Below are 15,490 nucleotides of genomic sequence, written 5' to 3'. Positions count from 1 at the left end.
TATCATATTATTGTTTTGTAATATGTCAGGGTTGTTCCAGATAGGTGTACGTTTGCATGGGATTAATGAAGACTCTGTCAACTTCAGAAACTCCCACCATGCTGTCAGAGAGAAGCTAATGTTGACGCTTTTGAAGCATTAATGTCGTTGAATGTTTGAGCTGATAAATGGTAGATCTGAAATCTCTAGATTATTGCAAAGTGCTTGTTCTACATCTAGCCAAGGTTCATCTAAGAGGGTATGTTTTAGCCATCCTGAGATAAATTGGAGCCTGTTGGCTAAGAAGTAGTGCTGAAAGTTAGGTAGATCTAATCCTCCGTTATCCTTGGTCTTTTGTAGTGTTTTTAAGCTTATACGTGGGGGCTTATTTTTCCAAAGGAATTTGGACATATATGAATCTAGAGATCTGAACCAATCTTGTGGCGGTTTAGTTGGGATCATTGAGAATAAATAATTTATTTTTGGTAAGACCATCATTTTTATAGCGGCAACCCTTCCCATGAGTGATATGGGTAGACATTTCCACCTAGCCAGATCGCCTTCTACTTTCTTTAAAAGTGGGATATAGTTTAATTTAGTTAGATCTGCAAGCTTGGGAGAAACATTAATACCTAAATATTTTATATTTCCCGATTGCAGTGGAGTAGAAGAGGAATTATGGAAGGAGCAATTAATCGGAAGGACTCTAGATTTTGACCAGTTAATTGAGTAATCTGATATTCTTGCAAAAGAGTTTATCAATTCAATCACCCCAGAGATATTGGTTTGTGAATTTTGGAGAAAGAGTAGCACATCATCCGCATAAAGGCTGATTTTATGTTCCACGTTCTTGCATTTTATGCCCTTAATTACTGAATTCTGTCTAATTGCTGCTGCTAGTGGTTCAATAAAAATTGCAAACAGTGAAGGGGAGAGTGGGCATCCCTGCCTGGTGCCCCTCAGGAGACAGAAGCTGGAGGATGTCTGGTCATTTGTTCTGACACAAGCTGTTGGGGAATTATATAATATTTTTAACCAGCTGATGAAAGAAGATCCAAAACCAAATTTGTGTAAAGTTGCAAATAGAAATTTCCAGTTAACTCTGTCAAACGCTTTTTCTGCATCTAAAGAAAATATTGTAGTTTCAAGGTTTTTACTGTATGAGTAGTCTATCAAATTAAGTAATCTACGTGTATTTGTTGATGAGTGCCTACCTTTTATGAAACCAGTTTGGTCAGGATGAATTAAGAGGGGGGTTATTTTCTCTAGTCTCTTCGAGAGAGCTTTGCAGATTATTTTAAGGTCTACATTTATAAGGGATATTGGACGATAGCTTGAGGGATATACAGGATCTTTGCCTGGTTTTAGCAGGAGATTAATGTTTGCAGAATTCATATTTGATGGGAGTCTGCCATTTTCTTTGATTTCCAACAACGTTCTGTAAAAAATTGGGGCTAAAATCGTCCAGAATTCTTTGTAGAATTCTGCAGGAAAGCCGTCTGGACCTGGAGCCTTATTATTGGGCATACTTATCAGGGCTTCCTGGAGTTCACCTGGTGTCAGTGGCGAATCCAATGCCATTGCTTGAGAGTCTAATAATTTTGGGAGAGTTATGTTGTCTAAAAACTGATCAATTTCCTTTTTAGATGGGTTTATTTGTGGTGAATACAACGTTTTATAGAAATCCCTGAAGATGTTGTTTATTTGTTTCGGGTCATATACTGTATTCCCAGATGAGTCTTGAACAGCACATAGAGTTGTTTTTTCTTTATTTATTTTTAGCTGGTTTGCTAGAAATTGACCGGATTTATTACCATGTTCATAATTTTGTAAGCGTAGTCTTTGTACTAAGAATTTTGTTTTTTTATCAATTATCTCATTTAATTCTAGTTTTGTTTTGCGTATTTTGTTCAATGTTTCCTGATCTTGGTCGGACGCATAGGCTTCTTCTAGTGATTTGATGGTTTTTTCTAATTCCTGGATATTTTTGTTTTCTTTTTTCTTTTTATGTGATGAGAAAGAAATTATTTTACCTCTCATCACAGCTTTCCCTGCTTCCCATAGAACAGAAGCTGATGTTCCGGGAGTGTCATTAAAGTCTAAATATGAAGTCCACTCTTTTTTAAAATATTTAATAAAGTCTTCATCTTTAAGCAGTGATGTATTAAATCTCCAGTTTTTACTAGGCGTAGTATTATTCTTGTGCATTAGTGTTAAAGATACAGGAGCATGATCGCTGACAGCTATAGGGTGAATCTCAGTGTCTGAAATGTCCCTCAGCAGTGAGCTGCTGACCAAAAAATAATCCAGACGAGAGTAGGAGTGATGAACATGTGAGAAAAAAGTATATTCCTTACTGGTGGGGTGAAGGGAGCGCCATGCATCGCAAAGACCAAAGTCGCTCATATACTGTTTGATTATATTTATGGACTGCCAATTACGCTGAGTTCCTGCTGTATTGAGCCTATCCATTCCTTCATTTAGTCCAAGGTTGAGGTCGCCTCCAAGAACAAGTGTGCCATCTAAGTGTTCAGAGAGTGCACTGAAAAAACCGTGAAAGAATGAGGGATCATCAACATTTGGACCATATACACTTACAATACATAGCTTTTTATCAAGTATAGATAGTTTAATGATTAAGAATCTGCCCTCTGGATCTATAATTGTATCGAGTACTGTGAAATTAATTTTTTTATGGATTAAAATTGCTACTCCCCTTTGTCTAGAATTATAACAAGCTGAGAACACATTAGGAAACTCAGGTGTTTTAAGTTCATTCGAACCTCTAAGAGGTCTGTGGGTCTCTTGTAAAAGGACAACATCTGCCTGTAGTTTTTTGAGTTGGTTAAATATTTTTAACCTCTTTTCTCTGGAGCCAGCTCCATTTACATTCCATGTAACGAATCTTAGTGCACCCATAGATGTCTGTGTATAACTAGGGGTGTGCGCTGTGTGTGTCGCTTAGACAGGTGGAGAGAATACATCACTTGTTCGTAAATAAAAAGAGGGGGAGAGAGAAAAAATGTGTGGTGAGATGCTCCCTGAGTCTGACTATGTGTGTGCATATTTACTAATATGAGTACGCTTGGTTTAAGTGTGTGTATCCTATACGACTGTGTGCGCTGTCTGATGTAAATGTGCTGCCGTTGAGCGCATGGCTGTGCGTGATCGTGCTGTGCGTATGTGTCCAAATAAAGGATGTTGTTTGTGGATGAGTGTGGAAGCAGGTGATCGAAGCAGTGAAAGAAAGAAAAAAGAAAGAAAGAAACCAAGGACAAGGGTGAGCAGCATAAAAACAAGAGGGGGGAAAAAAGAGAACAAAAAACGAGAAGAAAAAAAAAAATCCGGAAACATTCCGATCAAACCATTGACGGAGAGTGACGGTGTTAATTCTGCTATGAAATCACACCTAAGATGTGATTTGATACTAGTAAGTTAAACAGATGTTAATGCAAGTTAGTGTAAGTGGGTGGGGAAAGGGTGTAGCGGATTCTTATCTGGTGTGAAGTTAATACAGCCACGGAGTGATGTCGGGGTCGCGGTGGAGCTGTCCGTCCACGTACAGCCGGTCCACAGCGATGACAGCGCGGGAGCCCTTCTGGATAAAGCTGCGTCGGATTGGGAAGAGGACCCTGCGTCGTTCCAGGATCTCTTTGGGGAACTGGTCGTTCACGCTGAAGTCCGTTCCTTTTAATTCCCTGCCGCGGCTTTTCACCTGTTCCTTTTGTTTGTAGTGGCCGAATTTGGCCACGATAGGACGTGGTCTCCCGGCCGCAGCCCGAATGGGGCCGAGGCGATGCACTCTATCAAAGACGATGTTCTTCACCGTGTCCTCGGGCAGCTTCAGGTGGGTTTTGATGAAGCTTTTTACCGTGGTCTCCGCGTCCTCTCCAGCGGCTTCTGGAATACCAGAAAATACCAGATTATCACGCATGCTACGAGCTTGTAGATCTATAACTGTTTCTTTTATTTTTTTATTTTCTCTATTTAGCTGAGTAACATTGTCTGTGAGACATTTCACCGACTCCCTTAGCGTGGCATTTTCAGCAGCGAGCGTTTCCACCTGCTGCTGGCTGAACTCCAGGGACTCTCGCAAGGATTTAAATTCCCGGTGAAGAATCTCCACCAAGGACAGCCTTGCATCGAAACTGGACAGTCGTTGGTCGATTGACTCCAGTATGTCGACAATATCTTTGCCGGCTGGCGATGTTGTGCCGGGGGAATCTGCCGGGCGAAGTCTTTTCGACGACGGCGTCTCAGGTTTGGCCGGGGAAGCTGCACTCTGAGCCTTCTTCATCACGAGATCCTGGAAGTACTGATCAATGTAATCTTGGAGAGCCTCTAAACTCTCCCCGTTGTTCTCCAGGGTGTTGGAGATGATTTAGACAAATGTTGTTAGTTATAAGACAATTGATAAGTGTATTTGGTTATACTGAAGCTTAAAGGAATTTATTCAAATCTAAACTACCATTCGCTTTAATTTTCCGCCAAAATCTCCGGCGTCTGACGTCAGTTACAACATGAGTCGCTTACCTTGTCCGTCACTTCCGTCACTTCCCTCTCCACTTCTCCTTACCAGGCCTCTTCTGGCATTATCTTATAGATCATAAGGAGGAACTTTGTGGTACACTAGTCTAAGAAATGTGTGCTTAGGTTTTGGTGAGTGAAGCTCCAGCATATTATTTCCGTTTTGTTTAGCAGAAATCTACACATAAACTTTACTGCCAAAAGTATTTGCTTGTATGTCTGTGAAGGTTCTCAGTCATCCAGGTCATCGTAGTCAAAGGAAGTACCACACCCGCTTTCACACCTTGGCTCATGTGATTAGAGGATCACCAGGGGGTCCTTTGTCCCTCTTTGGGGGGATACTCCCACTGGGTTTAAATCTGGGACTCTCGGCCATTTGACCTTAGAACTGAAGAAGCTTCTCGGATGAGAGGTGAAACGTCTTCAAGCAACTCAAAGAAGTCCAGACGCTTTTCTTTGCAAATTCCTTTGACTATTTGCTTGTATGCTTTCGCACACATATGAACTTGAGTGACATCCCATTTTTAATCCAAAGAGTTTAATATGATGTCTGCCCAGTCAGGACTCTGTGCAGGCCAGTCAAGTATTTCTACACCAAATTGGCTCATCCGTGTCTTTATGGACCTTACTTTGTGCACTGGTGCACAGTTATGCTGGAACAGGAAGGGGCCAACCCCAAACTGTTGCCACAAAGTTGGGAACATGAAGTTGTCAAAAATGTCTTGGCATGCTGGAATATTAAGAGTTCCTTTGACTGGAACTAAGAGGCTGAGCACAACTCCTGAAAAACAATCCCATACCATAAATCCCCCCTCTACCAAACTTTACATTTGGCACATTTGGCAACTGCTAAACCCGAACTCATCTGATCACCAGACAGAGAATGGCCATGGCCATGTTACCTGGTGTCATGTTTCCACTGCCTGTGGTCTGTGGTAATCTGTTCAAATCAAATAAAATCAAAGTTTATTTCTATAGCACATTTTAAAAGACCTATGTTCATCAAAGTGCTTCACAGTCGACCACAAGACAGATAAAATTCGGGACAGAGCATAACAAGCAAACAGGGAACAAACAACACATTTGCATAGCACAGAGCAACCCGGATGAAAGTCTAACTAGTTTGATTCAAAAGCCAAAGTAAAGAAGTGAGTGTTTAGGCGCGATTTGAACGATTGGATAGACTCAGACGTGGGAATATCAGCTGGGGGATTAATCCAGAGTCTAGGTGCAGATATAGCAAAGGCTCGATCACCTCTGGTCTTTAACCGAGACCTTGGTTGCACTAACAGCGACTGACTCAAAGATCTTAGTGCTCTCTTGGGGTTGCACAAGTGGAGGAGATCAGTTAGGTAGCTAGGCGCCAGGTTATTTAAAATTTTAAAAGTGATCAAAAGAGTTTTAAAATCAATACGGTATTTAACGGGGAGCCAGAATAAGTTAGCTAGAACTGGAGTGATGTGGTCATACCTTCTAGTACCAGTTAAGAGGCGTGCAGCGGCATTTTGAGCTAACTGCAGACGCTGAAGGAGAGAGTGTTGGAGGCCCACGTAAAGAGAGTTGCGATAGTCCCGTCTAGAGATAATGAAAGCATGAATACGTTTTTCGAGGTTTTAGCTTTCTTGAGCTAATCTAAAGGCCACATCAAGGTTGGGATCCGTGGCGACTGATTCTGCAGAAAGTTCCGCTCACTATGCACCTCAGCATCCACTGACCCCACTCTGTGGTTTAAGGCGGTCTATCGCTGCAGGGCTGAATTGCTGTTGATCTCAATCACTTCTGTTTTATTATGATACCACTAACAGTTGAATGTGGAATATTTAGTTGCGAGGAAATTTCATGGCTAAACTTTTTGTACAGGTGGCATCCAGGTAGCAAATGTTTGTAGAAGCAATCTGCATGCCTAGGTGTTTGATTTTATACACCTGTGGCCATGACTGGAACATCGGAATTTAGTGATTTGTATGGGTGCATAAATACTTCTGGCAATATAATGTATATGTGCCTTTACAGTTTATAGCTGTCTTGCTAATCAAGCTTGCTCATATAAGTATGTTCACATGAATGTAGGTCATGCCATGTTACGCTGGTCTTAGACACTTCCAGCCTCAGATGTGGCCACAACCCTCATCACATGAAAACCTCAGCTGATTACGAGTGGAAATTACTGTGTCTGGAAGCAGCCTAACCCTGAAACTGATGCTAAACCTCATGATGTTGCACACCACCGAGTGGAACCAAGTTTAGGTTTAGAGGAACCGCTTCTGTTAAGCAATCACTTCTAACTGTAAGGGCAAAAAGAGAAGAAACAAGCAGTCATCTACAGCAAACAGAGACAGATGATTAGCACCATAATTTTTTTTTCCAAACAAGGTCCGATTAACAGAAACATCTGATGGTTGGTGGTTGACTCATAAATTTATTCAGCGTGTGGGGGAGCTGTCAAAGGATCATGTGAAATATGTAGCTCGGCTTTTTCATCAAGAAAAACAAACATCAACAACATTTCTCACTTGCATTTCTAAACATGGAGCAGTGGCAGTCATAGCAATAGCGTCTAGTAAGACTGATCGTAGACACATTTGCAGTGTTGTGATTATGAAACAGGCTGGATGATGTGATTCTGAGTGATCCTGGTGTTGTTCATTTTGGGGGAATCTAAATACATGGACTGTTATTCCATATGGAACAATCCCTGTGTCATCCATCATGACATTAGCAAGTTGATACACTTTTTGCCGTGGAACAGATAGATTGCCATGGTAACTTGTGTTGCACACCTAATCTGAGTATCAAAGCACCGTCTGCTAAATTCAATTCAATATAATTTTATTTATGTAAAGCAATGTCACAAAAACATTCATCTCTTTATATTTTATTCCAAAGACAACATTATTAGAGAGATAACCCGTCGTCATGGCGTCTCCTATGATTATTTGGCACCAGTGGCGAGGAAGAACTCATTTTTAACAGGAAGAAACCTCCAGCAAAAAACAGGTCTAGTGTGTGAAGGGAGGGAGAAGACAGAAGGAGGAGCACAGATAGGATAGAATAGAATAGAATAGAATAGAATAGAATAGAATAGAATAATCCTTTAATTGTCCCACAGGGGGAAATTTGGTTGTAACAGTAGCACAATATACAAAAACACATATACAAACAGAATAGGACACAGGACATAGAACAGAAACACACAAAATGTTTACATATTTACATCATGGACAATAGTTACCAAAACAGTACTGTACAGTTATTAAAATTAAAGTACAGATAAGTGGCAAACCCAGGTTGTAGTGTGCAAACAGAGCAGGATACTGAAAGATGTTTAAATAGTTAAGAATATTTAGAATAATTAGAAAAGTGCAGATTGTGTATTGTAGCTGTGCATTAAAAAGTAGACATGTAACTTCCAATAAGTTAGTATATATACACTGAGAAAAGTAAAGTGCAAGTTATAACAGTAGTAGTTGTTTGGTCTATTAGTGCAAATTACAGCGCTGATGTAAACATCTATGTTTGTTGGGAGCAGTTTTGATTTCGCAGTCTGCAGGGAGGAAGGACCTGCGGAAACACTCCTTCATGCATCTGGGATGCAGCAGTCTGTCACTGAAGGAGATACAAAGAAGATAAAAACTACGAAGAAACAAAAGTTAATGACATATAATGCAAGCATCATTTCCACTGATTTCACTGATCCAGCGCTAACTATAAACAAGTTTAAAGTCAAATTTTAGAAGTACCGAGGGTGTCTGTCTCCTGAACCCAAACTGGGAGCTGGTTCCAGCAGCCTGATAGTTGAAAGCTCTGCCTCCCATTTTACTTTTAGAAACTCTAAGGAACCACAAGTAAACCTGCAGCCTCAGAGTGAAGTGCTCTGCTGGAATAATATGACGTCTTCAGGATGTTTTATGGCCTGACCTCTCAAGACTTTTTAAGTAAAAGGAAGGAAAATGGCATTTCCAAACATGCAAACAAACTTTTAGCTTGGCCTCATGACTCGTGTCAGTGGACAGAACTGCTATTTCATCCTGTTTAATCCTGTCAGTCACAAGGACGGACTCAAGTTTGAATTATATTTTTATAATAGCGCTTTCCTGGCTCTCAAAACATGCCCATAGGGGGACAGCTGAAACAATCTGGGAACCCATCACTTATGATCTGATGACTTAGCTTCTTAATGATCAGCTACTGTTTCGGGGAACAGACAACTGATATCCATGCCAAGACTTACTGTTCTTTGCACCGGCGATTCCTTAAAGTCTGATGGGGATGGGGGGAATTAATGATGAGCTAAAAAGATGATAAATTATTCTAAAAACAGAGGGATAGTTCAAATAGAGAAAATGAACTAAGCTTAAAAACCTAAAAAGCTGGTCATTTCAGGGTCACCTTATACCACTTCTTCACAGAGGTGTGGACTCGAGTTACATGACTTGGACTCGAGTCAGACTCGAGTCATTAATTTTATGACTTTAGACTTGATTTGAAAAAAGGTTGTAAGACTTGTGACTTGACTTGGACTTTTACACCAGTCACTTGGGACTTGAATTGGACTTGAACCTGTTTACTTGAAAAGACTTGATATTTTACCCAAATCTAAAATTTAACATACATATTATATAAAAAGTGCAGACCATTAATTCACTTTATTCATTCATTCATTCTTACCACACTCCGTATGTATGTGAGCGTGGGCTGTAGCACAGCCAATCAAATTAACCAGATTTGAAAAAAACAAGAACAAAAACGCTCGAGCCAAAAATGCTCCCAAGAGTAATTTCTTTCGGGTACATAAACTACGAAGTAGTCAACAAAAAACGAAAAAAACTTCATCTTATTAGCAAATGTTCTTCAGGCTACGTTATGATGATACTGTTTGGCTTTAACAGGCATGATATGTTTGTCATGCTATTTTAAATCCGGTCCTACAAGCGCATCCAAGAATAACATGCAACTTGTTAGCTCAGAATTGTTGGTGAATGGTGAGCAGGGTCCGTTTCAGAAAGTGGGCTCTGTAGCTGTACTCAGGGAAGAGAGTTTCTGTCCGTCTCCTCCCCATCATTAACCCCGTAGATTTAACCCAGTTTAGACTGACAAATATTTATTTTACCATCACATCACAATTCAAAATCACTGTGTTTAATTTGCAATTAGTGTATGGTCGTGTTTAACTTTTGCATGTCTGAGCCAGGGAAATTTTTTTTTGGTTAGAAAATCTGGCCCACCTTAGTGTGTAATTGAGTAGTCCTGCTATACATGGCCTTTTTCTTCTGTCATTTATGTCAATACATCAAATAAAATATTTTGATCTTATGTTATTAGCTGTTGTTTATTTGCAAAGGTTATTCTCAACAGGGATGCTAGACAAAAACGGCGTTTTCTACAGACAGCCTAGCATACGCTCTCCACTTGCGAGTTAAAAAAGAAAAAACACCCCTTCCCTATTGGTGTTAGAGTTTACCATGTCAGCCAATCAAAAAAAATGATAAGGCAACATGTGACATTTGGTTGTTTAGGGAGAAGAGGAAGTTTTTAGGACTGCCACCCGCGACGGAAAGCGGGCGAGCGAAAGAAAGAGAGAGAGAGAGTTTTCATATGTGAGACATTAGTGACGTTTAGCGTGTTTGGAGGCTATAGTTAGTTTGTTGTGTAGTTATTGTCTTGTATTGTGTGTCAGTTAGACTGCTGAATTTCATATTTGATCTAAAAAAGCTGTCAAAGGCAGATTCCAGTGTAAACGCTGTCTCCACATAGAAAACTGGACTGTTGCACCTCCAGTTGTCAGACCTGCAGGGTTTAGGACTGTGATGTTCTCCTCTGTCTTATACTGAACACAAACTACATTTTTTGGACTGGCACAAATAATTTGTGTGCCTTCTTATTTGATGCAGCACACCTGATTGTTCTGTAAATAGATTTAAATGGTTATATAAAAACGCCTGAGGCCTTTGCTGCATTTTTAGGTAAATAGTACCATATAATTTTGTTGTTTGCAAAACTTGTGCATAATTTTTAGAAATGTACAATTTCTATTTGCATTTCAAGTTATGAAAATGATTCGTTAAACATGTAAAAAAATATAACTTTTTTTCTACTCGGATTCTGAATTTTTTGTCTGAATTTAGATCAACTGTGCTAATATAGTATACCAAAATGAAAAAATAACTCAAATCTCAGATATTTGAGGTTGTGCTGTAAATAATGATACCAAACAAGGCAAGAAAAACATATTTTAAAGGTGAAATATAGAGGTAAAATCAAAAGTAGTCAAGAACGGCCAATTATATCCGGGACCACAGAGGGTTAAAAAAAAGACTTGAAAGGACTTGAAATTCAAAGTTTCGGACTTGGGACTTGACTTGAAAGTTGTCTGTCTTGACTTACAACTTGACTCTGACTTGCTTGACTTTACTTGAGACTTGACTTGTGACTTGAGGATAAAGACTTGAGACTTACTTGAGACTTGCAAAACAATGACTTGGTCCTACCTCTGCTTCTTCATATAAGCCGAGTCTGTTGCTGAGGACTCGAGGGGGCCCATTTGTTGAAAGAGAAACACAAAGAGAACTGCTTTCAATCCTATGTTGGTTCAGTGGTAGTATTCTTTACTCTCAGCTGTCTGCATCTTGTTATTATGCATCATGTGCTTGTGAACACCTGCTCGGCACTAACAGTCTGCAACATTTCCTCTGCTGATCTATCTTTAGGGACCACAACAGGCTGAAGAGCCACGTTGCCTCCTGCGTCTTAGCCTATTGTGTCTTTTTTTAATCCTAAGGGACAGGAACCCACGGCAGACTCTAACAAAAGGACAACTCCCTTCCTCTCATCTTAAGGATGAAGGCAGGAGGCCAAAACAGTACAAACAACATACACACGTTTCACTGTTGCAGGAAAAACAGTGCAAAGCCTCGAGCCTGACATCCTGTGTACTATCCTGGGCTTTTTCCATGGCGTGTTTGATAAAGAAACATGTGTTCAGGTCATCAGGTCAGAGGAAATCACAGGACATTCATGCAGAGACAATAAAATGATGAAATTAAATTTATCTTGACCAGACAGGTTAACCTTTAGTGGCTTTTAGGGGCACTGGAGCTCAGGGAAAGTAAACAGAGTGGCTTTTTGTGAAAATATAAAATGACACTGCTAAGTATTAATGTGGCACTATGGACTGTTCCTACAGAAGCAACAAACAAAATGTAAGAAAAGACATTTCAGATAGCTTATAGCCCGTCAACATGATCTTACTTAGCTATCTATGATTAACACGGGTGATGAGAGAGGTCTCCCTCAAATCCCTCAGTGAGTCCACAAAGTCCAAACCTCTCGCCACCACATCAGATCAGGAGAACGGCATCCATAGTGCACAGTTCACAGTGTAGCCTGCATTGGTCCCCCAGGGTTCAGCTGTCAACATTAAATATTACTGCAACATCCAGAGGTTTCTGAGGGAGAACCTGAAATGTTGTGTTTCAAAAAGACTGTATATTGATGTAGCCACCATAAGTTTACCCATTAGTTAGTGATTACCCAGTGTGAAGCTTCAAGCGGAGCAGTTTTGCTGTCCGCTGACTCCTAAACTGAGGGATACACCACGGGATGTGGTGTATAAATTACAGAGAAGGCCCAACCACAAGCATGCCCTGCTCTATTGTCCTTATCCGATCTTTGAGTGTGACATCATTAGTGAATTCCGGGCCAAAACTCCGCTTCAGATCCCAACGTCAAACGAACACTGCGGCATCACTGAGAGTTACAAACTGTTCAGATTCTTTCATCTTTAATCAAATGATCACTGTTGCTGCTCTACCAGGTGTAACAATTAAGTTTAACATCCACATCCATGAAAACAGAATATGTGAAATTTAACGGTGTTAGAAGCTAGCAGGGAGTTAGCTCGCTAGTTTCCTGGGCTGTAGTTACATCATAAGGTTTTAAAAACTGAGCTTTAAAATGAATAGTGCTAATAAAAACTGAGAGAGGCTGACAGTGATCACTGACTTCTTTTAGGGGCTTGCTCAGATTAAACAGAACAAGATACAAAGCATTAAAACATGTTAAAAACACAACAGCCTTAATAAATGCAGAGTAGTTTGGACCCGGAAGCAGGTTTCATACATCATCACTTACTGACCGGATTGGCTCTAACGGGGGAACATAATTTACAAAATAAACTTCATGTTGTATTAAATTAGATGTGAAACTAGAGATAAAGCCCATCAACTCATCACAGATCTGCAGACAATTGCCTCAAAGACTTCTGTATAAACACTCCTTTTTGAAATCACAGGAGTCGCCCCCTGTTGGCGATTCGGAATATTGCATATTTAAAGCACTTAACAGTACTACGTTTAACCACCATAATATTTGATTCACTTCTACATCATCAGGATATAAATATTGAAGTTATATTCTGAGTTTAGTTATTTTCTCTGAGTGACTTATTTTTAGTTTTCTTGTGCTTATGAGTTCTGATTAGATTGATTAGTTCCTTTTGCATTTCCCCTTTGATGCCTCTGTCTTCTTCCTGCGTTCCCTGTATTTGATCTGTCATGTCTATCATGTATGATAAGTTCTGTCTCCGTGTTTATTCATCTGTGTTCCAGTCGTGTCTCTCGCTCCCTCTGTTCTCTGTATTCAGTCAGTTCGCGTCTTAGTGTGTGTCTCGTATTTCCTGTTTTATTTTGATAGTTGCTTGTCCCGTGTTCAGTGCATTCAGTTTTGCTTCCTCCCTGTCTCATTATGTTAGATCTGTTCCAGCTGCATTCCCCATGACGTCCATCGTTACCCCTCTGTGTATTTAGGCCCGTTGTCTTCCTCTGCTTGTTGTTGCTTTATCCCACATAGCTGTGTGATTTCCTCCATGCTTGTGGTAATTCCTAGCTCTCTGTTCCAGTCTTTGTTTTCCAGTTTCCTAGCTTTATTTCCTTGTTTTTAGCCCCTAGTTTTTGAGTTTTTGGTCATTAGTGCCTTTATGTTTGAATATTTTTTATAAAGCAAAATAAAGCTGCATCAATCTAAATTCTGGCAATCTGGCACAAATTTCCACTTGGATTCAAGGATGACTTGATGGAAAACTGATAGTCAAAGTTCACTGACATCATGTTCTACAAAAAAAAAAACCCTTCTCTCTCATCTCTTCAACACCATAAGTCTGGAAAAGATGGATTGATTGTATTTTAGACTGACTGAAGTGGTCACACTAATCTCCTCTTGTGATACGATAATCAACAAATATCTATGTTTTTGTTTAAAAAAATGCAGCCGTGTGAACTGATTCCTTCACCAGACTCAGTACTTCATGGTTGTTTGTATCACGTATAAAATTTTAAATTACAGGGTGGGCCATTTACATGGATACACCGTAATAAAATGGGAATGGTTGGTGATATTAAAGTCCTGTTTGCGGCACATTAGTATATGTGAGGGGGCAAACTCCTCAAGATGGGTGGTGACCATGGTGGCCATTTAGAAGTCGGCCATCTTGGATACAACTTTTGTTTTTTCAATAGGAAGAGGGCCATGTGACACATCAAACTTATTGGTAATGTCACAAGAAAAACAATGGTGTGCTTGGTTTCAATTCAATTCAATTTTATTTATATAGCGCCAAATCACAACAAAAGTCACCTCAAGGCGCTTTATATTGTACAATAGATCGCACAATAATAAATCAAATAATAAAAGTTTCAACGTAACTTTATTCTTTCATGAGTTATTTACAAGTTTCTCTTTGTTCACAGCCATTGACATGTCGAAGAGGTTAACACGTGAGGAGCGGATCGAAATTGTGTTGATATCTGGTGAACGCAGTAACCAGGTCATTGCAGCAGATTTCAATGCAAGACACCCTACGAGACCACCCATCTGCCATGCTACAGTTAGCAAACTGCTTGCTAAGTTTCGTGAAACTGGTTCAGTGTTGGATTTGCCAAAATGTGGACGCAAGAAAACTGTCACTAATGAAGAACCATCAGTGGCTGTCCTAGCTTCATTCAGCAAGAGCCCACAGCGTAGCACTCGCCGCATGTCACTGGAGAGTGGCATTAGTCGAACATCCCTTCGGAGGATATTAACTACTCACAAATGGCACCCTTACAAAATCCAGCTACTGCAGCATCTCAACGAGGATGACCCAGATCGGCGCACAGAATTTGCAGAATGGGCAAAACAAAAATTGGAACAGGACCCTCAGTTCACGCAGAAGATTTTGTTCAGTGATGAGGCAAACTTTTATGTGAATGGTGAAGTTAACAAACAAAACCACTGCTATTGGTCTGACACTAACCCACATTGGATGGATCCCTCCAAGACTGTTGGAACAACAAAAGTGATGGTTTGGTGTGGTATATGGGGTACAACGATAGTGGGTCCATTCTTCATCAATGGAAACCTCAAGGCCACTGGATATTTGAAATTGCTACATGATGATGTGTTTCCCTCTCTATGCACTGAAGCTGGCACGTTCCCTGAGTTTTTCCAGCAAGATGGTGCACCACCACATTATGGGTGCCAGGTCCAAGCATTCCTAGATGAACAGTTTCCTGGAAAGTGGATTGGTCGTCGTGGGCCAGTTGAATGGCCCCCAAGGTCTCCTGATCTGACCCCCTTAGACTTTTATCTTTGGGGTCATCTGAAGGCAATTGTCTATGGTGTGAAGATACGAGATGTGCAGCACCTGAAACTACGGATACTGGATGCCTGTGCTGGCATTTCTCCTGCGGTGTTGCTATCAGTGTGTGAAGAGTGGGAGAAGAGGGTTGCATTGACAATCCAACACAATGGGCAGCACATTGAACACATTTTATAAGTGGTCAGAAACTTGTAAATAACTCATGAAGGAATAAAGGTCCGTTGAAACCAAGCACACCATTGTTTTTCTTGTGACATTACCAATAAGTTTGATGTGTCACATGGCCCTCTTCCTATTGAAAAAACAAAAGTTGTATCCAAGATGGCCGACTTCTAAATGGCAACCATGGTC

This window comes from Pelmatolapia mariae, linkage group LG13, assembly GCF_036321145.2.
Source record: "Pelmatolapia mariae isolate MD_Pm_ZW linkage group LG13, Pm_UMD_F_2, whole genome shotgun sequence".
Lineage (NCBI taxonomy): Eukaryota > Metazoa > Chordata > Actinopteri > Cichliformes > Cichlidae > Pelmatolapia > Pelmatolapia mariae.
This window is presented reverse-complemented; position numbering follows the sequence as displayed.